The sequence below is a fragment of the Callithrix jacchus genome, chromosome 9, assembly GCF_049354715.1.
Source record: "Callithrix jacchus isolate 240 chromosome 9, calJac240_pri, whole genome shotgun sequence".
Taxonomy (NCBI): domain Eukaryota; kingdom Metazoa; phylum Chordata; class Mammalia; order Primates; family Cebidae; genus Callithrix; species Callithrix jacchus.
In genome coordinates this window covers 39,379,308-39,406,325 of record NC_133510.1, presented here as the reverse complement: position 1 = coordinate 39,406,325, position 27,018 = coordinate 39,379,308, and the positions used below count along the sequence as shown (strand labels likewise).

The 27,018-nt window shown below is 42.2% G+C and overlaps 1 protein-coding gene and 1 non-coding gene across 7 annotated transcripts in view; both read left to right on the top strand.

Moving 5' to 3' along the window:
• Nucleotides 1-27,018, top strand: part of BICD1 (BICD cargo adaptor 1) — a 305,969-nt gene that overhangs the window by 4,904 nt on the left and 274,047 nt on the right. The window lies entirely within an intron of this gene.
• Nucleotides 10,923-11,029, top strand: LOC118144572 (U6 spliceosomal RNA). The gene has a single exon (XR_004729340.2). It is a non-coding gene; the product is annotated as a U6 spliceosomal RNA (small nuclear RNA).

The window sequence follows — 27,018 nt, the reverse complement described above, 5'->3', positions numbered from 1 at the left end:
CACATCTCTTTTTTTCTGGACCCAGTTGCTTTAATTTGCACTATCCCCCCTTTTTTTTTTTTTTTTTTTTTTTTTTTTTTTTTTAGTTTTGATCTTGTTGCTCAGGCTGGAGTGCAATGGCACGCACGATCTTGGCTCACCTCAACCTCTGCCTCCCGGGTTCAACTGATTCTCCTGCCTCAGCCTCTGGGTAGCTAGGATTACATGTGCCTGCCACCATACCTGGGTAATTTTGTATTTTTCGTAGAGACGGTGTTTCTCCATATTGGCCATGATGGTCTCAAACTCCCGACCTTAGGTGATCTGCCTGCCTCAGCCTCCCAAAGTGCTGGGATTACAGGCGTGAGCCACTGCGCCTGGCCCCTTCTTTTTATTTCAAATCAAGATTTTGTCTTTGATGAAGTTATTTCTCAGATATAACTTAGCAAGAATTTATCATCTTTCATCACATTCCCTATGTTTATGTGAACATGTATAACAGCCATGGTTTGAAGATTTCTTCAGAACGTTTTGCTTGCAGATATTTTGCCCTATCATTCCCCTTAAATATACTTGTACTCATGGATATTGCTTTCCAAATTTGAAAATATGATAATGAATTACTTGCATGTTGAACTATACATAAAGGACTTGCCCACACATAAGATTCCACCTGTAATTATGGCTTTGAAGGAGAGAAGGCCATGAAGGGCTGTATTGTCTTAGTATTAAATAATTCATTATACTAAAGGAGAATGCAGGTGAAGTCGAGTGGCAGGAGACTCAATTGGGAAATGGCCTGTCTTGGGGATGTGGAGCCATTGAAAATAAATGAAACAGTCACTGTGCTTAATCCTACCAATCTTCAAAACAATTCAGAGGGCTCTTGCTCATTTTTACTGATAAGCAGATAATAAAAGGAATAAAGCTTGACTTAGGTACAAGGCTCCATTTAGGACTAGGTTCTTTACAAGTCTTGCCTATAATTCATGCAGCAATCCTTACACAAGGTAGGTGTTGCTTGCATTATACAAAAGAGGAAACTGGATCTTAGAGAGGTTTAGGGCTCTTCCCAGGGCAACAAAACTAAGCGATGAAACTTGGAAGAAGCCCACTCTCTTTTCTGTGCATCAGACTACTTAGAGCGTGAAACATCTCTGCCAAGTCTACAAGTGCAATATAGAAGGTTGTGGTGATGGTCGTAGTGGGTGGATTGAGGCTGTGCAGTGGGACAGGCATGACAGTCGGGGTCGTGAGGAGGGGGCACCTCTGAGAGCTATTTGGGAGTTGGGGTGAATAGGCACTGGTTATTACTATATGTGCAAAGTGAGGGAGAGAGTGGAGTTGAGAATCTTCTCAGGCTGGATAGGAGGTGGTTCTATTTACAAAGGAAGTTATTATGGGCAGAGCAGTTTTAGAGAGTGAAATTGATGCTCAAGTTGTATGAGTTTTTGTTGTTTTTGACACAGGGTCTTTCTCTTGTCACCCATGCTGGAGTACAGTGGTGTTGTCACGGCTCACTGCAACCTCAACCATCCTGGCTCAAGTGATGCTCCCACCTCAGCCTCCCAAGGAGCTGGGACTACAGACATATGCCACCATGCCAGGCTAATTTTTTACTTTTATTTTTTGAGACTGAGTCTTGCTCTGTTGCCCTGGCTGGAGTGCAGTGGCATGATCTCAGCACTGCAACCTCTGCCTCTTGGGTTCAAGTGATTCTCCTGCCTCAGCCTCCCAAGTAACTGGGACCAAGGAGCATGCTACCATGCTTGGAGAATTTTTTTTTGTTTTTGAGACAGAGTCTCACTCTGTCACCTAGGCTGGAGTGCAGTGGCCTGATCTCAGCTCACTGCAGCCTCCGCCTCCCAGGTGCAAACGATTCTCCTGGCACCCACTGCCATGCCTGGATAATTTTTTTTTTTTTGAGACTGACTGAGTCTCACTCTGTCACCCAGGCTGGAGTGCAGTGGCCTGATTTCAACTCACTGCAACCTCTGCCTCCCGGGTTCAAGGGATTCTCCTGCCTCAGCTTCCCAAGTAGCTGGGATTACAGGTGCCCACCGCCACACCTGGCTAATTTTTGTGCTTTTCTTCTTTTTTTTTTTTTCGAGGCAGAATCTTGCTCTGTTGTCCATGTTGGAGTGCAGTGACTCGATCTCGGCTCACTGCTACCTCCGCCTCCTGGGCCCAGGCGATTCTCCTACCTCAGCCACCTGTAGCTGGGATTACAGGCGTGCACCACCACACCTGGCTAATTTTGGTATTTTTTTAATTAGAGACGGGGTTTCACCATCTAGACCAGGATGGTCTCAATCTTCTGACCTTGTGATCCACCTGTTTCAGCCTCTCAAAGTGCTGGGATTACAAGTGTGAGCCACCACGCCTGGCCTGATTTTTGTACTTTTAGTAGAGAGAGGCTTTCACCATGTTGCCCAGGCTGGTCTCGAATTCCTGAGCTCAAGCGCTCTGCCTGCCTTGCCCTCCCATACAGACATGAGCCATTGTGACCAGCTACAGAAGTCCTTTTATTTCATGTTTTCTTTGCTGGGGAAGCATACATTGCATGATAGATTCAGATACTCAACTTACTTTCTTTTTTTTCTTTTTTGAGACGGGGATCTCATTTTGTCTCCCAGGCTGGAGTGCAGTGGTGTGATCTCAGCTTACTGCAAGCCTTGACCTTCTGGGCTCAAGAAGTCTTCATGCTTCAGCCCCCAAGTAGCTGGGATTACAGGTATATGCCACCATGCCTGACTAATTTTTGCATATTTTTTTTGTAGAGATGTGGTTTTGGCATCTGGGCCAGAACTCTTGAGATCAAACAGTCTGCCTACCTTGGCCTCCCAAAGTGCTAGGATTACAGGTTAACCCTCAGTTTAATAAAAAAATTAATTTGTGCAATTGGTTGTTATTTTATTCAAGCTTAATTTCTAGAATATGATAAACAATAATGTTTTCATTAGTTAATTTGATAACTTTCTGAATTAGGAGAAATGCAAACAAACAATGGGGAAAGAAGCTGGCTGGGCACAGTGGGGTCTAAGAAGGACGCCTAAGGGGCATATTAGCCCTTATTCACCCTTTAGGGTTATGGGGGCTGGGAGCAACAGTACTCACTGTTCACTGACTAATCTTTCTTAATCTTATTTAACCTTTATTGAAGATGCATTAGCATTTTTAATTTAAATGTGTTTTTTTTTCTCTTTTCTTTCTTCTTTTGGTGGGGGATGTGGGGGATGTGGCGGATGTGGGGGTCTCACTATGTTGACCAGGCTGGTCTTGAACTCCTGGCCTCTAGTGATTCTCCCTCCTTGGCCTCCCAAAGTGCTGGGATTACAGACATGAGCCATTGCACCCAACCTTTTCTATTTTTCATTTCAAGAGTTTGCTTTTTAAGAATACGATTGTTTAATTATGACAGTTTTAATTGCAGTACTCCAAGCTAGTTAAAAGCATGTACAAATTAATAGTTTTCCCTTCTTCGCCCCCAATTGTGTCTCTGTTGTTAGTAGTTTGCTGAATATTCTGTACTTGTTTTAAATGTCTTTAAACATATAGGCAGGGTTTTCGTGGGTTGCTTTTTTTTTTTTTTTTTGCTGCTTTTCTTCTTTGTTTTTATAAAAACAGGATCTTGCAGCCTGGTGTTTTAAATTTAGTAGTATGTCCTTTTAAAAGGCAGGTATTTCTGAGACAAAGATGCATTTTTAAAGTACTGGTGAACTGTGAAGAAAATGAGAGGGTTTAGGGAAGAAAACCAGAGAAGCTTAGAGAGTTTGGGTGACCCTGGGGATGTGGAAAGGTGGCACAGGAGGTACCCTGAGGGTAGCATGGGTGGTAAATGAAAGAGAAAAAGGTCTATAGGTTTGTGTAAAAGGAACTGAGAGAATTTGGTTGCCCCATAGCAGACCCGTGTAATGATACCAGGGGAAAAGATGGACCGTATCCTGGGTGAATTAGCAGTGATTTTGATTCCTTGTCTTGTTGGCTGCTGATGGAGGTACATGTATCAGCATAATACCTGGCTGATTTCCAGCAAAGAGCCAGTCCTGCAGTGTGATCACATCCTGTCCATTCTGGGTGTTGGTGGCAAGCCAGGATGATTCAGGCAGTTGGGCTTTATTATGTTATCCCTTCTTTGCCCTCTGAAAGCTGAGTTTTGAAATAGTTGGAATCTTATTCAACATCTCAGATTCAGCATGTGGTACAGGAGGTGGAGAGAAAAGGGTATAAAAGAGGAAAATGTTCAGTGAAGGTGTTCTTATTAAATGGAGGGGAATATGAAAGTGGAAATTGATACCTTTTCCTCTTGGGATTTAATTATGTCTGTAAAATTAAGGTGTTGCAATACATAATCTCTATGATTTTTTGCCAGCTCTAAATCTCTGAGATGGCTGTGTTTTAGAGCTACCTATTTTGCATATTTGTCTGCCTGTCCTTTACTTTTCAAATTCACTCAATATTTTTTCCAAAGTACAGAATAATTTTGCCTTGTTGCAGTAATTTTCACCTAGCCTTCAGGGATCTTCCATCAACTGTTTTCTGTATTTTTTCTCCTTTCCTTTTCTACTCTGGTTATGCAGTTCTAGCCAAGATAATCCACCTTATTTTAGCACTTGTGCTATGCCCCCCTCCCCATATATATAGATGTATATTTTGAGACGGGGTCAAACTCTGTTGCTCTGGCTAAAGTGTAGTGTTGCAATTACGGCTCACTGCAGCCTTGACCTCCCAGGCTTGAGTGATCCTCCCACCTCAGCCTCCAGAGTAGCTGGGACCACCGGTGTACACCACCATGCTGGTTATCTTTATCTATATGTATATCTATAGCTCTATATATTTTTGTTTTTACTGGAGGTACAGGTGGCCCAACTAATTTTTAGAAATTATTATTTACAGAGATGAGGTTTCACTCTGTTGTCCAGGCTGGTCTCGAACTTCTGGGCTCAAGCGATGCTTGTACCTCAGCCTCCCAAAGTGTTGGGATTTTAGGCATGAACTGCTGCACCTGGCCCTCTAAATTTTTTTTTTTAAACCACTTCATAGTTCTCTTTTTCTTTGAACACTTGGCCCAAACCCACTTTTCTTCTGGATTCATATTATGTTTCTAATCCCACCTATTATGTTGTAGGACTGATAGATTAGGTTTGTTTTTATTGACACATTTGTACTTGGCTTCAGCAGAACAAGGCCCTGTGGGTCACTGGGAGCCATATTTTGGATCAAAACAAATCACTTTCTGACAAGGATAGTTGTCCATTAATAGAATGAGGCAGCCTTTTAGGAAGTAACGGATTCCCTGTCACCAGAAAGGAGAAGCTAGTCGGCCACTTGCTGAGAATACACTACAGGGGGTTCATCCTTAAGAAGAGGTATATTTAGGCTGGGCATGGTGGCTCATGCCTGTAATCCCAGCACTTTGGGAGGCCGAGGTGGGCAGATCATGAGGTCAGGAGTTTGAGACCAGCCTGGCCAACATGGTGAAATCCCATCTCTACTAAATTTCTGGCCAACATGGTGAAATCCCATCTCTACTAAATTTCTGGCCAACATGGTGAAATCCCATCTCTACTAAATTTCTGGCCAACATGGTGAAATCCCATCTCTACTAAAAATACAAAAAATTAGCTGGGCATGGTGGTGCATGCCTATAATCCTCAGCTACTGAAGGCTGAGGCAGGAGAATTGCTTGAACCCCGGAGGGTGGAGATTGTGGTGAGCTGAGATTTCGCCATTGCACTCCAGCCTGGGCAACAAGAGCAAAACTCCATCTCAAAAAAAAAAAAAAAAAAAAAGAAGAGGTTTATCTGGAATGATCTCTAAGGTTCCTTCTTATTCGGATTTTTTTGATTTTTATCATTCCAGGTGTTTAAAATAATTTCATATGTTTATGTTTTGTATGCTCCTTTTCCCACCACTAGAGCAGTGTTTCCAACATGGTTAAAATGTTTTGCTTTAATGTTTGGCATTTCTTTCTTTCTTTTCTTTTCTTTTTTTGAGACAGCGTCTTGCTCTGTCGCCCAAGCTGTAGTGCAGTGGTGTGATCTCGGCTCACTACAACCTCAGCCTCCCAGGTTCAAGCAGTTCTCCTGCCTCAGCCTCCCGAGTAGCTGGGACTATGTATGTACCACCACGCCCAGCTAATGTTTGTATTTTTAGTAGAGACGAGGTTTCTCCATGTTGGCCAGGCTGGTCTCAAATTTCTGGCCTCAGGTGATCTGCCTGACCCAGCCTCCCAAAGCGCTGGGATTACAGGTGTGAGCCACTGCACCCGGCCTAATGTTTGGCATTTCACACTATTTGATGACTGTTAACATTTAGAATGTTTTCAGAATGTCTCAGAACTTTATTTTCATTTATGTTTTTGCTTTATTTTCAGAAGAAAACTGATGGGTAATATAAAGCTTTAACATAAGTGTATCTTTAAATTGGGAGAACTTTCAGTGAAACTGTACATTTTGAACCTACATGGTTGTATTTGGGGAAGTCTGCAGCCTCCAGAATCTTCCTTTCACGCACATGATTTTATGTTTTGTTGTTTATGCCTAGTCCAGTATTTTATAATCTGCATTGTCAACTAGTCAGCCCCCAGTATCCGTGGGGTCAGCATTCTTGAATTCTGCATTCTTGGATTCAACCAACCTTGGATTGAAAATATTTGGAAAAAAATTGTATCTGTACTGAGCATGCACAGGCTTTTATTGGTCATTGTTACCTGAGTAATTCAGTATAACTGCTATTTACATAGCATTCATATCGTATTAGGTATTATAAGTAATCTAGAGATGATTTAATATATACTGGAGGATGTGTATAGGTTATATGCAAATACTACACTATTTTATCTCAGGGACTTGAGCATCTGTAAATTTTGGTATCTGCAGGGGGTATCCTGGAATCTTCCCACCCTCACCCATACTGAAGGGTGACTGTATTTATGTTATATACCACTGCAAGATTTTCTTTCTGCTTTAGATTGCCCATTACCTCTTAATCTGTTTCATTTATTCATTCAAAAATTTGTATTGAGTGGCTACTGTGTCAGGCATGGTGCCACTTGCTGATTGGAGATAGAGTGTTGAAGAAGACAGATGCGATGGAGCTGCCTGTGTGGAGCTTATGTTTCAGACTGGGAAGAGAGTCAGTGAACATCCACACATATTTCAGTTGTGAGGGGTGCCATGAGGGAAGAGACAGACTGGCTGGGGAAAGCGTGATCAGGCAGTCTTCTCCAGGAGGTGAGACTGGAGCCCAGACCTGCATGATGACAGGGAGCCAGTCATGTGAAGACTGGGGAATATGATTTTTAAGAAGAGGACAAGTGCCAAGATCTGCGAACTCTGTTGTAGTTGTTAGGGGAAATGATGGGTTACCATGCTCTGTAAAAATGACCATTGATATTTGAAATATGACCATTCTGTAACATAGTGTATTTCCTATTGGATTTTTCTAAAGAGGTATTGGTTTCAACATTGGAATTGTTTGAGCAGAGCCTAGATATCTCCCTGAGGTTTTCTCTGAGAAGAGGTGGGTGGGAACCAGTGACTTTCGGTATAGACTGTACCTTAGGATCACCCGGGTGAACTATAAAATGACTGCTGCCTGGATCCCACTCCAGGGAAGTTAAATCACTCATTGGAAGTGGAGCCTGGCTTCCATATGTGAATCCCAGTCCCCTTAGAGTTGCAGCCAGAACCTCTCTTCTGTATTTCCAACTTGAGGACTAAATGACCCCATGGGCGTAGAAGTGTTTAGTAAGAAAATCTGGGTCCAGGCGCAGTGGTTCATGCCTGTAATCCCAGCACTTTGGGAGGCCAGGAGTTCGAGAGCAGCCGTGACCAACATGGCGAAAACCTGTCTCTACTAAAAATACGAAAATTAGCTGGGCATGCTGGCATGCACCTATAGTCCCAGCTACTTGGGTGGCTGAGGCATGAGAATTGCTTGAACCTGGGAGGCAGAGGTTGCAGTGAATTGAGATCATGCCACTGCACTCCAGCCTGGGCGACAGAGCAAGACTCTGTCGCAAAAAAGAAAAAGAAAAACTGGGAAGGTATGAACTAATAAATAAACTTTTATTGCACAGTCTTTTAAAATTTGTTGTTTCTGCTTTCTGAAAATGAAAACATTAAATCCTTTCCGAAAACCAGAAAATATCAGAAACTTAACTGCATTAGACAGAGATGTATGTTAAATTTGAGTGTATTTAGTTTTCTATTCTTGAGGACTCTTTCAAGTTTCTTTTAAAAGTTGTCTCTTATTGTGTCTAGTTTATTTTATTCTCTTTGCAGTTTTTTTATGCCAACTTTACACATTTGTGAATAGAATATTGAAAAGAATTTTTCTTGAGTGATTGATCTCTAACTTCTGGGTGACTTTTAGTTGTTCTTTCGGTTGTCCATCTTTACTGTTTTCCAGCATTTTAAGGAGAAAAAGCACCACTCTAAAATGTCACATTTAACTGCTATGTTTCTGTCTTAAATTTAGAATTGAAAACGAGAACCTGTTTACATTTATGGGAACGATAACAATGTATGTGCAATAACAGCGATTTCTTAAGAATGTTTTGTGGTTTGGCGTGGGTCTGTAATAGAAGGTTCAGAATGATGGGTCTTTGTTTTTCTCTTGCATATTGCAGAGTAATGGGGAATCAAATGCCACTGTTGAAGAGCCCTTAGTCATCAGTTCTTGAAATTGAAAAAGGTTTATATTGTAACAAGGATGGGCCTTTTTGATAAGCCCTACTGATTGCTACTTTCCAGATGGTTTTAGGAGATATTTTGAAGTTGACCTTGTGTGAGGTAACTAGATGGAAACAGGATGAGTTTAATCTTGTACATGACTTCTTTCGTTGAGCTGGAGATAACTGTTATCTTGCAGATTATCTCGTTGGCACGCATGACAATTTTTTTTTTTTTGTCCTATAAATCACAAACTGGCTTGCTTTCTGCTAAGGTTGGTGTGCTTTGATTCTTAAAGCTCCAAATCTCAAGAAAATATAATTAGAACAGAAAAGCAACCATTAGAGAGAGAAAAAAAAAAGAAAAAATATAATGCACTCCAAACCAATTATAAATAGCTTTTGAATTGTTGGCTCCATAGATAATTTTTAAAAATTGATACCAGATCTTAATTAATGCTGGCATTAAAAACTTATGGTAGCCGGACACAGTGGCTCATGCCCGTAGTCTCAGCTTTTTGGGAGGCCAAGGCAGTTGGATCACTTGAGGTCAGGAGTTCGAGACCAGTCTGGCCAACATGGTGAAACCTCTTCTCTACTAAAAATACAAAAATTAGCTGGATGTGGTGGCGCTTGCCTGTAATTCCAGCTACTTGGGAGGCTGAGGCAGGAGAATCTCTTAAAATTGTGCCACTGTACTCCAGCCTGGGCGACAGAGCAAGACTCCATCTCAAACAAACAAGCAAATAAACAAAAGCTAACTATGGTTAATGATCTAGTGATCTGAACAACAGAAGATCTCAGTTTGTCAATTTTTTTTTTTTTTTGAAACAGGGTCTCACTCTCTTGCCCAGGCTGGAGTGCAGTGGTTGTGATCTCAGCTCATTGCAGCCTTGACTTCCCAGGTTCAAGTGATCCTCCCACCTCAGCCTCCCGAGTAGTTGGGACTACAGGCATGAGTCACCATGCCCAGCTACTTTTTTGTATTTTTTGTAGAAACAGTGTCTCACAATGTTGTGCAGATTCGTCTTGGACCCAAGCAATCTACCTGCCTTGGCCTCCAAACATGCTGCAATTACAGGCATGAACCACTGCACCCAGCCTCAGTTGGTCGATATTTTACGATAATTTAGAACTAGAATCCTTTCTTAAGAGCATTCTCAAATCGTTTACCTTAATTTCTGTAGTTATTTCTAGTCATGTTTTATAATCAAATGCTAGTTTTCACTGTGACCAAATAAGTGATATGTTTTTGTAAATCATATTAAAATGCTTGGGACAGTCCAAGCAATTATTTGCTAAAATTTAGATCAGGGTCTCAAAACTACAATTACATTTTTAGATAATGGTCACAATAAGTCTTTTCATGAAAAAAAAATAAAGAAATCTCTAGACCAATGAGATTTTAGTCATCATTAATCAATGCCAAGCGAAAAAATTTTAAGATGCATTTAAATTTGTGATGCCAGTGTGATTCAGAAATTTGGTAAATGAATTTCAAAGTAAATGTTGTGAGCAGATAGGTCATTGTGTAAACATAGCTAATGATTCGTTCATTCATTCCTACAGTAATGATTCAGTGTGAGATTTTGGTGTTGAGAATGAATAAAGTAGATGGCATGTTAGATGGTCCAAAATGCTATAGGGGGGAAAATCCCTGGGGACAGGAAGATGGCGTGTGAGGTGGAGGAAGGTTATGACTTTCAATAGAGTGGTCAGAGAGAGCCTCATTGAGAAGACACACTAAGGAGGCCATGTGGCTGGAGGGGACTGAGCTAGGGGGTGAACAGTAAGTGAGACCAGAGAGGGGGTCACATGATGTAGCAGCTTCCACATTATCAGGACTTTGGCTTTTGCTCTGAGTGAGATGGGGAACTTGCAGAGAGCTTTGAGGAAAAAAGTCACAATTTTCTGCAATTTTTTCCCCCTGCATTGAAATAAACTCTGCATACATTCAAGCAAGACAAAGACCCCCTTCAGGGAAAAGGAGTTTTCATTAACTCAGTATCCCATGAGGTAAATGGCATTCTCTTCCTTCCCACCATAGCAAGTGTTTAATAGATGATTATGCTATTGCACTTATTTAGGCTGGGAAAAAAATAAAGTTGAAGTTATTAAGACAGCCAGTTCTGATCAGGCACGATGGCTCACGCCTATAATCCCAGCAGTTTGGGAGGCCAAGGCGGGTAGATTACCTGAGGTCAGGAGTTTGAGACCAGCCTGGCCGATGTGGTGAAACTCCATCTCTATTAAAAATATTAAAAATGTGCTCGCTTCGTCAGCACATATACTGAAATTGGAACGATACAGAGAAGATTAGCATGGCCCCTGCACAAGGATGACATGCAAATTCGTGAAGCATTCAAAATTAAAATATATATATATATATATATATATGTATGTATATAAAATTAGTCGGGCGTGGTGGCACATGCCTGTAATCCCAGCTACCTGGAGGCTGAGGCAGGAGAATTGCTTGAACCAGGGAGACGGAGGTTGCAGTGAGCCAAGATTGAACCACTGCATTCCATCATGGGCGACAGAGCAAGACTCCGTTTCAAAAAAAAAAAAAGACAGTCAGTTATTTGAAAAGAGGTTGGAATAGAGCACTGGCTTTAAAAATAACCGTTTGTTTGCCTAGATTAAACCCATTTACTCAAGACACTGAGCTGACTTGCCTGGTTCCTTGTACCTGAATCTTTACCTAACTGTCTTGTCCTCTCTGTCCTTTATTCTCTGTAATATGAGCCATCCAGTAGACCCTAGTCAAAGGGGACGTAAAGATAGTCTCAACATTGTATTACTAAGGAGACATAAAGATAGTCTCAACATTGTATTACTAGTTCTGTGCTACAGTTGTCACTCAGGTTCCTGAGACCCTGGAATTAATGCCTGTTATTCATTTATTCATGTATTAAATCTTTAGAGAGCATTATCTATATGCCAGGCATTATGCAGGCTATACACAAATAAGGAAGACATAATATTTATTTTTAAGTTACTTATTTCTTGTTGGAGGCAGCAGAGATAAACAAAACATGTGTCACCACACCCAGCTGATTATTGTATCTTCATTAGATACAACAGGGTTTCATCGTGTTGGCCAGGCTGGTCTCAAACTCCTGACCTCAACAACATGGTTTTTTGAGTTAAGACCGGACTATGTTTGAATCCCTTTAGCTGGACTCCGTGTTTGGGTCCCCTTCCACAAACACTCCCTTCGTGGAAGCCATCTTTCTCTCTCCTGGATTTCCCCTCTGGGGTCCCCTTCCACACTCTCTTGTAGAAGCCTGTCTTCTACTCCTGTCTGAACTCCATCTCTGTCTCTCTATTCCCTTCCACTCAGTGTGGGAGCTGCTTTCCTCTCCTGGATTCCATCTTTCTGGATTCTCTCACTCAGTGTGAGAGTTAGCTATTTCTTTCTCTCTCCTTCTCCTGTTTCTCTCTCCCTTTAAATAAATAAACAAATAAATAAATAAATCCCTTTAGCAGCTATGTGATCTTAGGCCAATACTTGAAATGATGTGAACGTTGCTTTACTCCTCAGTAAAATGGAGAACGATAATAACTATAAGTGGCAAGGAAAAATGCATGTGAAGGATTTAACACAGTACCTGACATATGACGGCACTTGATAAGTGATGGATGTGATGGTGATAATAATAGTAATATTAGTAATAATAATGAAATAATAATGTGTTGGCTGTGCTTGATAGGAGTGGAGGGTGGCAAACTCAGCTTGAATCGGAGAAAACTCCCTGATCAGGCAACATTTGAGAGGGTTTTGAAGAATGAGTAGGGATTTTCTAGGGAGAGAAGAGGGGCAAAGTCGCTCAGGAAGATGAAACAGCCTGTAGAGGAGGGAAGGCTGTAGAGATTGCTGCCGATCAGTGTCTGTGTTGTTGCAGTAGGTGGTAGATGGAATGGGGTGGGAGGGAAGATGAGCCTGGAGAGATGATCTGGGGCCAGATGGTGAAAGCCGCATGATGGGGCTTGTCAGTTTCTGCTAGCCAAGGCCTCAGCATCTGACTGTATGTTACAGAGTCGGCTGCAGGAAGGCCTTGCCTTTGAGAGCCAGGTCTGGATACCTGTCACTAACAAAGGGTCTGGAAGGATCTCCTGCTCCCATGCCCTCCTTAGTGGGTTTTACAGTCTGTTTGACTCTTCTGGGCTTCTGTGAATTAGAGTGGCAGCTCCTCAGTTTAACTTCTGTTGTGACCAGATTGCCTAATTGGCTTTGGTTTGGGCACCCACTGTCATTCCGCATGGTTGTATAGATGCTGCTCTGAACCCTGATCTCTCTCAGACCCCTCTGATTCTTGACTCTTGGCTTTGGGAGCCCCTAACGCCCTGCAGTCTTGACTTAGCTACTAATGGTTGATCAGACCCTTGGATGTTGAGCTCTTTCCATACTAGACTTGAATGTTCCCTTGCCCATTTGATTTGTTGATTAGGATTCATTGGCTGTTTCCCTGCTGTCGTCTTTTCTCTCTGTTGCTGCTGATTCAAGTTTAACCTCTGTTTTCCTACTCCTCTGGGAAGTTTCCCTTATGCCTCTTGAACAGGATCAAGAGCACTTAAGGAGCTCAAACTTTATACTGTATATCATGAGAAAAGCATTGAAAGTTTCAAAGCAGGAGAGTGACATAATTAGCTTTATGTTTTAAAACAGATTTTTTACTTTAGATTCTGGCAATACAGTGGTCCTGTGGTCTAAGACCTCTGACTAACCTTCCTAGTGGCAACAATTAAAAATGCTCAGTGAAATAAAAAGCTAGCCCTTACATTGAATGAATGAAATGACTACTTGGTAAGGATGCTCAGAGGCTACAACTGAGTTAAGCAAGAACTCTTAGAAGTAAGCAATGCATTGGCCGGGCACATTGGCTCAGTATGTAATCCCAACATTTTGGGAGGCAAAGGTGGGTGGATCGCTTGAGCTCAAGAATTTGAGACCAGCCTGGGCAACATGGCAAAACCCTGTCTCTACCAAAAAAAAATGCAAAAATTAGGCAGGCATGGTGGCACACACCTGTAGTCCACCTGGGAGCCTGAGGTGGGAGAATCAGTTAAACCTAGGAGGAAGAGGTTGCAGTTAGCTGAGATCACGCCACTGCGCTCCAGCCTGGGCAACAGAGCGAGACTCCATCTCAAAAAAAAAGAAAAGGGCCGGGCGCGGTGGCTCAAGCCTGTAATCCCAGCACTTTGGGAGGCCAAGGCGGGTGGATCACAAGGTCAAGAGATCGAGACCATCCTGGTCAACATGGTGAAACCCCGTCTCTACTAAAAATACAAAAAATTAGCTGGGCATGGTGGCACGTGCCTGTAGTCCCAGCTACTCAGGAGGCTGAGGCAGGAAGATTGCCTGAACCCAGGAGGCGGAGGTTGCGGTGAGCCGAGATCGTACCATTGCACTCCAGCCTGGGTAACAAGAGCGAAACTCTGTCTCAAAAAAAAAGAAAAAGAAAAAGAAAAAGGTAAGCAATGTGTCAAATCTGATTTTTTTCCTTGAATGCATTTGTGGAATCAGTATTGGTTCAAAATTGAGCATTAGTTTTCTGGCCACTGGAGTAGAGAAAATAGGAGATAAAGCCTAGAATATCTTCAGATTTGGGCTCCAGAGGACTCTACAACCATTGTGGAGGGAACTGAACGTGGTGGGAAAAATTGTATACCTCTTCTCAGACCTCATACCCCACCAATGGGGTCTCACCACAGTTTGCAGACTGTTCACACTGAGTGTGTGTAGAAAGGGAAATCTTAAGGTTAAAATGAGAGTGAACGCAGGCTGGTCATGCTTGCAGCTGTCTTTGAAGACATTCACTATCATGTTGGGCTAGAAATAGTTACCAAAGATAGTATTCTAAGAAAAATAGGAGCCTGCCAGGTGCAATGGCTCATATCTGTACTTTTAGCACTTTGGGAGGCCGGGGTGGGCAGATCACTTGAGGCCAGGAGTTCGAGACCAGCCTGGCCCACACGGTGAAACCCCATCTCTACTAAAAATACAAAAATTAGCTTGGCGTGGGGGTACAAGTCTGTAATCCTAGCTACTTGGGAAGCTGAAGCAGGAGACTCGATTGAACCCAGAAGGTGAAGGTTGCAGTGAGCTGGGATCATACCATTGTACTTCACCCTGGGCAACAGAGTGAGACTCTGCCTCAAAAAAAAAAAAAAAAAAGCCTGCAGTAAATAAAATTGCAAAAATATAAACATAGTATACAAGGAACAGGTACCAGGCACCATTGGCTCCACATCCTCATCATCACTTGGAATTGTCAACTTTAGAATGTGTGCCTCCTTGGTAGATGTGACAGTGTACCTACCTCCTTGTGGCTTTAGTTTGCATTTTTTGTGGCTCTTATGAGGTCATGCCTCTTCAGTATTTACAGGCATTTATGACTGTCTTTCACTGAAATGTATTTCATGTCTTTCCTCATTTTACCATTGGATTGTTTAGATTTTTCTTATTGATTTGTAAGAGTATACATCTATACCCGTATTCCGTATACTAAGCCTTTTTGGTTATTTAGATGTGTTGGAAATATGTTTTCATGGTCTGTGGCTCGTCTTTTCATTCTTCCTTTGGTGTCCTTTGATGATTGATTCGTCACTCTTTTGTGTTTATAGGTTGTGTTTTTCTGTTCTTAAGAAATCCTTTCCATGAAGTCATTGAAAACATTCACCTATATTGTCTTCTGAATATCTTATGGTTTGCCTTTTTTTTGAGATGGAGTCTCGCCTTGGCTGGAGTGTAGTGGTGCAATCTCGGCTCACTGCAACCTTTGCCTCCTGGGTTCAAGCGATTCTCCTGCCTCAGCTTCCCAAGTACTGGGGCTACAGGTACACACCACCATGCCTGGCAAATTTTTGTATTTTTAATAGAGATGGAGTTTCACCATATTGGCCAGGTTGGTCTGGAACTCATGATCTGCCCCAGTTTGCCTTTTACATTTAAATCTTTAATTCTCCCTGGAATTGATTTGTGCATTTGGTGTGAGGTAGAAATCTAATTTAAATTTTTTTTCATGATTCTGTCCCACCCTCCCCAATAAAATTAGATAGCCAATGATCTCAGTACCAGCGGTTACTGAGCAGTCGATCTTTCCTGCACTAACTTTCAATGTCTGTATTGTTATAAATCAAGTATTTGTATATGCATGGGTCTATTTTTGTATTATTCTGTTACATTGGTTTGTTGGCCTATTCTTATGCAAATACCACATTGTTTCACTCTTACCATTTTAATGTAAGTTCTTGGTAACTGATGGAATATTCTTCCTATTTTGTGCTTCCCCAGGAGTCACTGGCTTTGGAAACCTTCCTTGCCGTCATAGGCTTTTTTGCTTTGGAAAGCTCTCAACATTTATAAGGAAGTAACAAGTGGATGAAAGCAGATCATACAGTTTATTTCCATTTCCTCAATAAGCATTAAGGAGGATGATGTTGAGGGTCTGGTTGTGGTTGTTAGACTTTGCACATGTTTTTATAAGCAGAGCAGACAAGCTCCAACAAGGGAACTCAGTGATCTAATTAGATGTTACTAGAAATCTTATTGGGGCTGTGATCTTATTCTTTTGTTTTTGAGATGTAGTTTCGCTCTTATTGGCAGGTCAGAGTGCAATGACTGGTTTCAGCTCACTGCAACTTCCGCCTGCTGGGTTCAAGTGATTCTCCTGCCTCAGCCTCCCAGGTGACTGAGATTACAGGCGCCTGCCACCATGCCCTGCTTTTTTTTTTGTATTTTTTAGTAGAGACGGGATTTCACCATGTTGGACAGTCTGGTCTTGAACTCTTAGTCTCAGGTGATACACCTGCCTTGGCCTCCCAAAGTGCTGGGATTATAGGCATGAGCCACCGTGCCTGGCCTGATCCAATTCTTAAGAAGTCACTTTGGAGAAAAATATTATTTAAGGGCTTTTCATAAAGTATTCAAAAAGGTACAGGTTCTAATCTAACACTGCCATTTGTGGTTTTTGAGCAACCATATTTGCATTTCTACTTAAGCATCTGAAATATTGCTTCTATCTCTGGAAAAATTCTTCCCTTGGTTATTTTTCTCTTGTCACTGGAAGAATACATGCCTGCACTAATTCTCTATCCACTTAAATGGTCTCTTTAGATATAAATAACCTCATGATCACATAAAAGTTAAAGCTTTAATGGAAAAGACTCAGGTGAAATATTACCTAAGTAGGAATTAATTGCTTTTTATCACTTTACATTATTTCATTTTTAGTATTATGAAAAATATAATTGTTCCTTTTCTTACTTAAAAAATTCAGTGTAATTTGTGCTCAGTTTTAGACCAATAATTTTTCCCATATGTTTATAGTTTAATTATATTTTCAAGCCAAAATACTTGAGTTTTTTTTCTATCATAATATTGTCAATATGACAAATGTACTTTTAGTTTAAATATCTTTTAAAACTTCTTTTTTGTGTGTGTTTTGAGACAGGGTCTTGTTCTGTTGCCCAGGCTGGAATGCAAGGGCATGATCTTGGCTTACTGTGGCCTCAACGTCCCAGGCTCCAGCAACCCTCCCGCCTCACCCTTCCAATTAGCCAGGATTAGAGGCATGCACCACCATGTCCAACTAATTTGTTTTTTTTTTTTTTTTTTTGAGAGGGAGTCTGCTCTGTTGCCCAGGCTGGAATGCAGTGACATGATCTCGGTTTACTGCAACCTCTGCCTCTTGGGTTCAAGCAATTCTTCTGCCTTAGCCTCTCAAGCTGGGACTATAGACATGTACCACCATGCCCAGCTAATTTTTATATTTTTAGTAGAGATGAAGGTTTCATCATGTTGGAGAGGCTGGTCTTGAACTCCTGACCTCAGGTGATCTGCCCAGCTCACCCTCCCAAAGTGCTGGGATTACAGGCATTAGTCACTGTGCCCAGCACCTCCTTGACATTTAAATAAAATCGTATTTTAAAATTGAGATGTAAGCCTACACTTCCCCCTTATCACCTACCTCTAAGCTTACTTCCTAAGCTGGTTTGAACTTTTGATTTAGTACTTTCAAAGTGTGATTTTATTTTAATAATTATTTTTCTGTTGCAGTATATTTCAACTCTTCTTGGTCTTGAAAAGATTTGTGAGTCTTTTTGACAAAAGGTGGTGGTAATTCTCTATTTTGGTGGATCCAGTAAAGGGGGCTGCTCTCTTATCAGCTGATTATTGCCCCCAGAAGTAGTCCTACCATGGCTTTATTGGTTAGTTAGCCAAAATTTACACATTTGCTCTGAGGCTTACAAAAATACTGTGTAATAAAAAGCCTCCTTCACATTTTGTGAAACAGTTGCATGGTGATTTGGGATATTTTAAGTTTACCATCACCTCCTTGTCCTCTGCAAAAATAAAAGTTGTGGAATGCAAATACAACTCTGTTGCATAAAAAGGAAAACTTGGTGTAGGAAAAAATAACTAGGAATGATGGCTGGGTGACACTGTTCTCCTAAACTGAAGATCTAAAAAAATTCCTGGTCGTAAATAAGAAAAATTATGTAGACATCGATCCATTGCATACCTGATGACTGAACACATGTTATGGCCCAGGCATTGTGAGGTGTCAAAATGCAAAGTTCCTGCCCTCAGCGGGTTGACACACTAGTAGGGGATAAACGCGACAAAAGCTTAAGCAAGTCAATACATAATTTTACATGGTGATCGGTGCTAAACAGTACATAAAGCAAGGAGGAGGAAAAACAAGACTGGCGGGGGTGCTGGCTGGGGTGGCTATTTGAGAAATAAGGGCCAGGCATGGCCTTTCGGAGGAGATGACGTTGGAGCTGAATCCCAAGTGGTCAGAAGGAGCAAGGCGGGGAAAGATTTCCATTCCCGGGTCAAAAGTAACAGCAAGTGTAAAGATGGTGCGACGGGAATGAACTGGGTGTTTGTGAACATGGCATGTTGGATGCTGCGAGCCTTCCGGGCGCGGAACTGCACTGTGGGGCTGTGTGGCTCAATACAGGACAGTTAACATCCCTGGTCACTCTAATTACAAAAACATAGTCGCACATTCTGGATACCTGCTATCTGCTCCCACCCCAAGGGGGCAGTACTGCCTTCAACCAGGACCCCAAAAGACTCCAGTGTGGCGGCTGTTGGGGAGGAGGAATAAGAGGGTGACAGTGGAGGGAGTGGTCAGCAGGCAGGTTCTTGGAGCCCTGGCAAGAAGTCTGGATTTTATTTTAAGCCACCTGAGTGATGTGATTTCATACCTTTTTTTTTTTTTTTTTTGAGATGGTGCCTTGCTCTGTTACCCAGGCTGGAATGCAGTGCATGATCTGGGCTCACTGCAACTTCTGCCTCCTGGGTTCAAGCGATTCTCCTGCCTCAGTCTCCTGAGTAGCTGGGGCTACAGGCGCATACCCTGCTAATTTTTTGTATTTTTAGTAGAGACAGGGTTTCGCTGTGTTAGCCAGGATGGTCTCGATTTCCTGACCTCTTATCCGCCCACCTCAGCCTCCCAAAGTGCTGGATTACAGGTGTGAGCCACCGCACCCGGGTCATACATATTTTTAAAATGTCCCTCTTGTTATTCCTTGCAGACGGTGGAAGAGTGAGCTAAGTTAGAAGGCTATTGCAAAAGTTCAGGTAAGAGATGATGGCGGCTTGGACTAGTGAGAATCTACTTGAGAATGAGTGATTGGATTCAGGATGTATGTTGAAATATTTGTTAATTAATTAAATATGGGAGGCAAAAAAAAAGGTGGGGAAATCAGGATGGCTTCTAGGTGTCTTTTCTTTTTTCTTTTTTTTTTTTGAGATGGAGTTTTGCTCTTGTTACCCAGGCTGGAGTGCAATGGCGCGATCTCGGCTCACTGCAACCTCCGCCTCCTGGGTTCAGGCAATTCTCCTGCCTCAGCCTGCTGAGTAGCTGGGATTACAGGCACATACTACCATGCCCAGCTAATTTTTTGTATTTTTAGTAGAGACGGTGTTTCACCTTGTTGACCAGGATGGTCTCGATCTTTTGACCTCGTGATCCACCTGCCTTGGCCTCCCAAAGTGCTGGGATTACAGGCTTGAGCCACTGCGCCCGGCCGGCTTCTAGATTTGTTATAAGGAGCTAAGAAGAATGCTAAGAAATAATATGATAGGCTGGGCATGGTGGCTCATGCCTGTAGTCCAAGCACTTTGGAGGCCAAGGTGGGCAGATCCTGAGGTCAGGAGTTCAAGACCAGCCTGACCAACATGGTGAAACCCCGTCTTTATAAAAAAGAAAGAAATAATATGATAAGGAGATATAAAAATGAAGGAATAAAACTATTTTATACTTAAATTTAGGAGATGAAATATTGCTTATTTGAATTTGAAAATTCTTATGGAAACCAATATTGATACTTTGTTTGAAAAAGAACTTTCAGATGAGTCTGCTGGCCAGGCATGGTGGCTCATGCCTGTAATCCCAGCATTTTGGGAGCCTGAAGTGGGTGGATCATTTGAGGTCAGGAGTTTGAGACCAGCCTGTCCAACTTGGTGAAACCCCATCTCTACTAAAAATACAAAAATTAGCCAGGTATGATGGTGCACACCTGTAATCCCAGCTACTTGGGAGGTTGAGGCAGGAGAATTGCTTGAAACTGGGAGGCTGGCGGAAGTTGCAGTGAGCCAAGATTGCACCACTGCGCTCCAGCCTGGGTGACAGACCAAGACTCTGTCTCAGGAAAAAAAAAAAAGATGAGTCTGCCAAAACGTTTCTCATTTGGAAGGGATTCATGACTTTGCCAGAAAAACAAGCAGCATCTTATAGTTATAATGCTCTATGATGTAATTTACTGGACTTAAGTTGGCTACATTTCATGATGCATATTAAGTATGGAACCATATTTCTTAGTTTCTGTTATAAAGTTAAAATGTTAAGTCATTCTTATAAAGTCAAACAAACTAGGTACGTATACTTTGAACATTCTGTGAAACCAGCTTCATTGAGTTACTGAAATGGATGCCAGTACTTTTTAAACCAGAGTTAAAATAATTATTTATAGGAAGCAGTTGTGCACTCTAGATTAGGAACATGGAGACTGGAGCATAAATATATTCTTGAGCTAGAATTAAAGTAAAACATGTGATTGATGGAAATAACAGCTTTCCCTGGCCCCTGCCATGGAACTTGGTAAAGCCTTTGTTGACTCATTCGTACTGCTGGATCATGCGATGGTCACTGATGGCCGGGGAGGCGAGTAGGCTAGTCCAGGTAAAAAGCTGATATGATCTTTGTCTGCATGAACAGAAACACTGTTTGTAATGTGATGACAATGCTGGCTTCTTGCTCCTGGAATATTGTGTTCTAGGTAAAATGGCCCAGAGGCCAATGTGTGGCAGATACAGGGATGCAGAGCTCAACTTACTATTAAAAAAGACCTTCTCTAATGACTAAGCGCAGAGTGAAAGTGAGCAGGCCATCTGAGGAGAGAGACTTCCCTGTTGGCTCATCATGATGTTTAAGCAGAAGCCGAAAAGCTACTTGGTAGGGATGTGAAGGAAGTGAGTCAGGTGTTTTCAGCACCATGGCTCCGTCATTGTGCCTCTTTCCTTAATACCTCAGAATTAGAATCAAGTCTTGATAACAGTAGTTGCACAGTCCTGCGGTTCATTTCGCAATGACTGCTTTGTTGTTAAACTCTCTAAGTGAAACACCATAGCAATGGGAGCAATGCCGGCAAGCCTGGCCACCTTTGGTCTACAGCAGATACTGTGAACTGGTATCCTGGGGCCACAGTTAGCCCTGGTGATTTATAAACATTTTGATTTAGGGATCTGCTTTTTTCAAGGAGAATCATATAAACTGGATTTCTGGCCAGTCTCAAAAAACTGGAAGATTTTACAGAGCCTTAGGCCCACATTTCTATGTGGTATCAGAGGGTGGAGCTGAATGAGTCCTCCTCTCCTCTCTCCCTTCTTCACTCTCTTTCCCCAATTTTTTTTATTTTTATTTTTAGAAATGGAGTCTTGCTCTGTTGCACAGGCTAGAGTGCAGTGGTATGGTCTCGGCTCACTGCAACCTCTGCTTCCGAGGTTCAAATGACTCTTCTGCCCCAGCCTAAGTAGCTGGGATTACAGTTGTATACTACCATGTGCATTTTGTATTTTTAGTAGAGACATGGTTTCGCCATATTGTTCAGGTTGGTCTTGAACTCCTTGCTTCAGGTGATCTGCCCACCCCGACCTCCCAAAGGGCTGGGATGAACCACCACACTTGGCTTTTTTTTTTTTTTTTTTCTTGAGGCAGGGTCTTGCTCTGTCACCCAAGCTGGAGTGCAGTGAGATGAATACAGCCCACTGCAGCCTTGACCTGCTGGGTTTAAGTCATCCTCACATCTCAGCCTCCTGAGTACCTAGGACTACAGGTGTATGTCACCACATCTGGCTAATTTTTAAGTTTTTTGTAGAGACAACACTTTGCTCTATTGTCTGGCCTGGTCTTGAATTCCTGGACTCAAGCGATCTTCTGCCTTGACCACCCAAAGTGCTGGGATTACAGTCATGAATCACTGCACCTTCACCTTTCTTTTTTTTTTTTAAGACGGGGTTTCACCATGTTGATCAGGCTGGTCTTGAACTCCGGACCTCAGGTGATCCACCCACCTTGGCCTCCAAAGTGCTTGGATTACAGGCGTGAGCCACCACGCCTGGCCACCTTTCTTTTAGAAGGAGCATGAATCTCTAATTCACCAGAGTCCCTACCATTCCATTTCATTCCCATTATCTCACTGTCTATTCTTTCCTCATTTACATCATCTGTCACTTATCTGTTGACATTTGAGTTTTGACTTTTGATCAAGATGCTGACACTCTTGCTGCCCTTCTAGGAAAGGAAAGTAGAAGGGGAGAAGGGAGAAGCATGAAGGAGGATCATAGGGCAATACAAAAACCCTGGACCTGCATTCTCAGCGCTGCCTCTTCTGTCTCGGAGTCTATTTCTTCATCTAACAAACAGTAAAGGACTGATGTTTATTTTTGTGTTAGATCATATATACAGGAGTAACCGGCATATGACTTGTCCAGAGTACACATTCTTTAGCTGGTGCCCCTCCATGTTCCTCTGTAAAGGCTGCGGCAACTGTAATGTTCCACTGTTTTGCTGTTTTGTGATTGTTGATTTTCAGGTCTGTTTTCTCCAGCAGATTCTGTTTGTCTTATCCAACTTTGTATCACCAAGCAGCTACGTGGCATTTTTCTTTTTCGAAGGTAGGGACCATGGCTTTCTCTTTCCTTTATTTTTTTTTATTTTTGAGACAGAATCTTGCTCTGTTGCCAGGCTGGAGTGCAGTGGCACAACGTCAGCTCACTGCAACAACCATCACTTCCCTGGTTCAAGCGATTCTCTTCTCCTACGTCAGCCTCCTGAGTAGCTGGGACTGCAGGCGCGCGCCACCATGCCCAGCTAATTTTTGTCTTTTTAGTAGAGACAGGGTTTCACCATGTTGGCCAGGATGGTCTTGATCTCCTGACCTCGTGATCCGCCCACCTCAGCCTCCCAAAGTGCTAGAATTACAGGTGTGAAGTGCTGTGCCTGGCCTGGCTTCCTCTTTCTTTATTGGACACCGTGTAGATGCCACGCAGTTCTGAACGTTACACTGTTAAATAGTTACTTAACAACTGACCAGGACTAAGGCTCTTTTCTAGGGCTCCAAATCAGAAGCTAAAAGGAATGGTGCTGGGTCGGGGTTTATTTTTCTAACGTCACCCAAACACAGAAAATGAGGATCGTGAGCCCCTTCATGGGACAAATGCAGGGATGGGGCCCGTGGAGCTAACCCTTTAGTGCCTCTGGCTGCATCACTCTCTGGGTAAGGGAAGCAGCCAGGAGCTGCAAGGAATAGCCAGCCAGGTCCAGACATGAGCGAACATAATGGGAAGGACGATAGGAAATGGGCAGGTCCTGTCCAGTGTAGATAAAATGACAGAGAGTGGCTAAGGAAGGTTCAGGGCAGAGGAGAGGCTGGCGGATCAGTGTTGTAGTGATGCAGGAGTCCTGTCCTGAGTGGCTGCTCAGGGTATTGACATGCCATTTTGATAAGTACGTGAATTAATGAGTGAATTTCAAGAGATAGGAGAGAGAGACTAGAGAGAAAGGAGAGATGACTGGGCGTCTCTTCCTTCCCTTCCACAGATCCTCAGTCTTCTAGTCTCCTCTCTCTAGAAGGTATCCGCCCATACTCACTGATCCACTTTGTGCCAGAGTTAAACATTCTTAGGAAATTAAGAAGGTGATTCTTTGCCAACCATATTCCAGTTCTTTATTTAGGAGCTCTATTATCAGCTTTGTTTATGGCTCTAGAAATAGCTTTTAATACCCAGAGCTAAAACACTGTTTTGGTTTAGCATGACTCTAGTTTTCACTGAATGTTTCGTATAATTTAAGTTAGGTGGTTTATTTTTTATTCATTTATTTTTTTGAGGCAGGGTCTCGCTCTGTTGCCCAAACTGGATTATATTGGTGTGATTTCGGCTCACTATGGCATCCATTGCCCGGGTTCAAGCAATTCTTGTGCCTCATTCACCTGAGTAGCTGGGATTACAGGTTTGCACTGTCACACCTGGCTAATTTTTGTATTTTTAGTAGGGGCAGGGTTTTGCCATGATGGCCAGGCTGGTCTTGAACTCCTGGCCTCAAGTGATTGGCCTGCCTCAGCCTCTCAAAGTGCTGGGATTATAGGCATGAGCTACCGTACTCAGCCTAAAATTAATTGTTTTTATAAGCAAATTATTTTGCTTTTGTGACCCAAAGTAGTACTCTCAGATATTTAGTGTAGTAATTTATTACTCAGATATATAACTTTTTACAAAGAGAATCATAGCAGAAAAGAACAAGGTAACATATTGTGGGGCGTATGTTCTGAAGGAGCCCCTGACCTTCTAACACCATGTAAAACTTTGACATTTAGTGTCCTCATGTGTAACCAATGGTACTTTTGCTGCTGTATCATAATGATACTTAGTCATATCAGTTTGATTAAATGCTTCCTTTGTGTGGTTCCCACACAAAGCATTGCTGTAGAAAGTATTCTTAAATTTTTCAGGAGACCTGAGTTTCAATTCTGATTCTCTGTTTACTGAAGGCCAAATATATAAACTTTGTTGTTTTGTTTGTTTGGTTTGGTTTTGAGACAGAGTCTCCGTCTGTCACCCAGGCTGGGGTGCAGTGGCATGATCTGAGCTCACTGCAACCTTCGCCTCCGCAAGAGATTCTCCTGCCTCAGCCTTCTGAGTAGCTGGGGTTATAGGCACTCCCAGTTTATCTTTTGTGTTTTTAGTAGAGATGGGGTTTTGCCACGTTGGCCAAGCCGGTCTCAGACTCCTGAGCTTAGGCAGCCCGGCTGGCTTGGCCTCCCAAAGTGCTGGAATTACTGGCCTGAGGCATCGTGTGTGGCCAAATATATAAAGTTTAAAAATAGCTCTCTTGTGTTCATTACCTACCACATACTGGGTATTGTCCTAAATATTTAATATGCCAGATAGCATATGCCTCATTAGCTTATGAAGTAGAGGCTTTTATTATTATTTCCACTTACATAGATGAGAAAATTGCGGCACAGATAAATTAATTAGTTTGTCTAGTGATGGAACCCAAATCTCATTCAGGCAGTGTGACTTCAAAACTTACATTGCTGGAAGTTTTCTATGTGCTTTACATATATTAACTCATTCAGACTCACCAGGCTGTGCATTTTTAGTTCATCGAGTTGTTAAGAGTATTAAATAGGAATATGTATGTGTATGTATTTATATATGTATGTATGCAGGAGGTGCCCGACTTCACGATGGTTCATCTTAATGATTTTTTGACTTTCCAATGGTGTGAAAGTGCCATGCTTTCAATAGAAACCATATTTTGTGTGCCCGTCCATCTATTGTGTTTTTCACTTTCAATACACTAGTCAACAAATGACATGAGCTATTCAACACTTTCTTTTAAATAGGCTTTGTGTTAGGTAACTTTTGCTCAAATGTAGGCTAATGTAAGTGTTCTGAGCATGTTTATGGTAGATGAGGCTAAGTAAGCTATATTTGATAGGCTAGGCATAGTATTAAATGCATTTTTGACTATTTTTCAACTTATGATGGGTTTATTAGGACATACCTCTCGTCATCACTTGAGGAGCATCTGTATATGTATGTATGTGTTTGTATAGATAGATAGATATACATTCTATGCAGAGGGAATTGTAAGTTAACTCTAAATTGCTTTGGTATCATTATTGTACATTCCTACATAAAATTGAAGAATTTTGTGATTTTGATTTATTTATGTCCTTTAAAGTGACCAGGAAGGTAGAGTTTGCATGCAGAAAATTTACATGTATATTAATTCCATAAAACAGCATGACAGTAAGAGCTTAGTCCTTCTTTATAACTTTGTAGTTAAATTTTTATTTTCTTTAAATATTTTTGCAAGATAGAATTTACTCAGTGCTGTTATTTAGCAATGGTGTGTATGACTTCATAATTTGGGGGGCTGTCTGTTCTGTGCTCCAAGCCATGGGGCTGCTATGGTGACTGCTTTAGAAACTTTCAAATACCTTTGGTGTTGAACAGGTTTCAGTGCCCCATTCCTGTCTATAAGGCCAGGTTTCTTACATGAACTCACTCTGTTTATGTAAATTTACCTCTGAGAATTTTCAAGGCAGTACTTTCATGGCCTCTCCTCTAGTTTTGTGTGTGTGTGTGTGTGTGTGTGTGTGTGTGTGTGTAGTATGATGAAAAAGTCAAAAGCCCTTAAATTACATGAGAGTTTAATCCATGTCCCTGAACTAGATAAGCTGCTTTAGACCTTTTCCTTATCCCTTACACGTCGTTCAGTACATACTTGCTGATTGACTTTCAAATTCAGATTACTTTTACACTAGCATATGGTGAGCACAGAGTTTTTGTTTTGTTTTGTTTTCTTTGAGAGGGAGCCTTGCTCTGTCACCAGGCTGGAGTGCAGTGGTGCGATCATGGCTCACTGCAACCCTCCACCTCCTGGGTTCAAGCGATTCTCATGCCTCAGCCTCCCGAGTACCTGGGATTACAGGCATATGGCACCACGCCCAGCTAATTTTTGTATTTTTAGTAGAGACGGGGTTTCACCATCACCAGGATGGTCTCAATCTCCTGACCGCATGATCTGCCTGCCTCTGCCTCCCAAAGTGCTGGGATTACAGGCGTGAGCCACCGCTCCTGGCCTGGGCACAGAGTTTTTAAAAAATACTGGCAGCAGAAAACTTGTTGGCATGTTTCAGTTTTCAGAGTTTTCTAGAAGGTCTTATACCAGCCGAGAAGCAGCACAGCCATCTGTCCGTCTACCTAGGGTGGATCTCAGCAGCTCTCTGCTCAGCGGCTCCTGCCTTTGTAGTGGATTTCCTTACTG